General features: G+C 42.9%; 1 non-coding gene across 1 annotated transcript; it reads right to left on the reverse strand.

The window, feature by feature from the left end:
* Positions 1-636: 636 nt before the first annotated feature.
* On the reverse strand, positions 637-774 carry LOC119935982. The gene has a single exon (XR_005453576.1). It is a non-coding gene; the product is annotated as a small nucleolar RNA SNORA7 (small nucleolar RNA).
* Positions 775-2977: the final 2203 nt, after the last annotated feature.

Here is a 2977-nt window from a genome sequence, read left to right on the forward strand (position 1 = left end):
ATCATTGTTTTACTCTGACATTTTTACATGGGAAATGTCTAGATCAAATATAGTGAGGTGTAGGAGCCACTGGAACGGAAATTCATGAAGAAAAATACTGTTAGGTGGAAAACTTGACCCGTGCTGAAATAAAAACTGATTATGGTGCATAAAGACAATTCACAAGAAGCTAATTTTACAATGCATCAGGCAACTTTTCTCTTAAAAGCTGAGAAAAAAATCCCCGTTTTCTCATTCTCACTAAAAAAAGCCTACAAATATTCTAAATATACTGGAAATTCATTGTCTCAAGATTTTTATACGTTCATTCAATGAAAGTGGAAAAAAAAAACCTGCTTCCAATCTCAGGCCAAATCTTTGGGGTGGATTCAACGTTAGGAGAGAGGGAGCAGTTTCTGTCCCACATGGGAATCTTGTCTTATACCATCGAGTCGTCTCTGAGCCATAGCGGCGCCATGAATGCATCTCTCCGGGAATGTTCCACCTCCATCTGCAACCGTTCTGGTGGTGGATCCAGAGAGTGTTCTTGGTAAAACTACAGACGTGGTTTACCATTGCCTCCTTCCGCACAATAAACTTGAGTCTCCGCCCTCGTCTCACTCCCATGCTGCTGCTGCCCAGCACAGGGGAGTTTTGACTTGTAGCAGATGGCCTTCCACTCGCTAGTCACTGGCCAAGCTAGGAATGGAATGGACAGGCCTCTCCTTGACTCTCCCTCCCATAGCTGAGACTGGTAGAGGACTGGAAACTCTCCAGGTGCCGCCCTGAGAGGGGACATGGGAATCACAATGTACTTTAGACCCATTTTACAGATGAGAAAACTGAGTTTTAGAGAGGTCAAGGTCACACGATAACCCAGAGAAAGAGCTGGGCCTGGAACATGAGTCTCCTCAGTCCTTTTTGTGGGCTCTTTCCACTAGACTACACTGCCTTCCATGCTGCCAAGGCTCTGACTACTAACATTCAATCGATCAGTGATATTTATTGAGCACTTATTGCATGCAGAGCATTCCGCCAAGCTAGCTCTCTTTCTCCCTTCAAGGCCCCACTGAGAGCTCATCTCCTCCAGGAGGCCTTCCGAGACTGAGCCCCTTCCTTCCTCTCCCCCTCGCCCCCCTCTCCATCCCCCCATCTTACCTCCTTCCCTTCCCCACAGCACCTGTATATATGTATATATGTTTGTACATATTTATTACTCTATTTATTTATGTATTTTACTTGTACATATCTATTCTATTTATTTTATTTTGTTAGTATGTTTGGTTTTGTTCTCTGTCTCCCCCTTTTAGACTGTGAGCCCACTGTTGGGTAGGAACTGTCTCTATATGTTGCCAACTTGTACTTCACAGGCACTTAGTACAGTGCTCTGCACACAGTAAGCGCTCAATAAATACGATTGATTGATATGGGACATTATGGTACAGTAGAGTTAGCAGAGGTGCGTTCAATCGCATTTATTGAGCGCTTACTGTGTGCAAAGTACTGTACTAAGCGCTTGAACACTGTGCTAAGCGATTGGTGCTGTACAATGTGCTTGTCCCTGCCCTCAAGAAGCTCTAGTCTATAGGGTGAGACAGACTTTAAAATGGATTAGGGATAGGAGAAATAGTAGGGTATGAGAATGTTTACAAAAGTATTGTAGTACTACTAAAAATAAACATGGTATTTATTAAGTGCTTACTACCTACTAAGCTCTGTACTAAGCACTCGATACTCAGATTGGACACATCATCATCATCAATTGCATTTATTGAGCGCTTACTATGTGCAGAGCACTGTACTAAGCGCTTGGGAAGTCCAAATTGGCAACATATAGAGACAGTCCCTACCCAACAGTGGGCTCACAGTCTAAAAGGGGGAGACAGAGAACAAAACCAAACATACTAACAAAATAAAATAAATAGAATAGATATGTACAAATAAAATAAATAAATAAATAAATAAATAGAGTAAAAAAAATATGTACAAACAGATATACATATATACAGGTGCTGTGGGGAAGGGAAGGAGGTAAGATGGGGGGATGGAGAGGGGGACGAGGGGGAGGAGAGGGGGCCGAGGGGGACACATCCCTGCCCTACATGGGGCTCTCACTCTAAGTAGGAGAGCAGGTATTTAACCTCCATTTTATAGATGATCAAACTGCAGCATGAGAAAGTTCAGTGACTTTCTTGCCCAAGGTAAGACCCAGCAGAAAAGTGGCAGAGCTGGGATTAGAACTCAGGTCCTCTGGCTCCTAGGCCCGTGCTCTTTCCACTAGGCCACACTGCTTCCCAGTTCCTTCCCCCAACACACACTTTTTCTTCTTTCCTTTGGGCCACCTAGGTTTAATAACTTATATTGGGATATGAAATATTCATGATTTTCCTTATTAAAAAAATGATGTCCTTTTGCCGTGGTAAATTATTAAGTATATTATATGAATGGTAAGTTATCTTTGAGTTGCAGGACTACATAACTAGGGGGTTGAGGGTTTGCACTATAAAATCTTAACATTTGGGCCTAACCTCCATTTAGTGTTGTTACACCAAGCTCTTATGACTTGTTCATGTTAGCTCTTAATGAGTAATAATTATAATGATAATAATAACAGTGGTATTTGTCAAGCATTACTCTAAGGCAAACACCACACTAAGCGCTGGGGTAGACACAAGATAATAATAATAATAATAATAATAATAATGATGGCATTTGTTAAGCGCTTACTATGTGCAAAGCACTGTTCTAAGTGCTGGGAGGGATACAAGGTGATCAGGTTGTCCGACGTGAGGCTCACAGTCTTAATCCCCATTTTACAGATGAGGTAACTGAGGCTCAGGGAAGTTAAGTGACTTGCCCAAGGTCACACAGCAGACATGTGGCGGAGCGGGATTCGAACCTATGACCTCTGACTCCAAAGCCCGTGCTCTTTCCACTGAGCCATGTCACGGGGCTCACGGTATAAGTGCAGAGAGGCAGTGTGGCCTAGTGTATACAC

The sequence above is a fragment of the Tachyglossus aculeatus genome, chromosome 12 (assembly GCF_015852505.1).
Source record: "Tachyglossus aculeatus isolate mTacAcu1 chromosome 12, mTacAcu1.pri, whole genome shotgun sequence".
Lineage (NCBI taxonomy): Eukaryota > Metazoa > Chordata > Mammalia > Monotremata > Tachyglossidae > Tachyglossus > Tachyglossus aculeatus.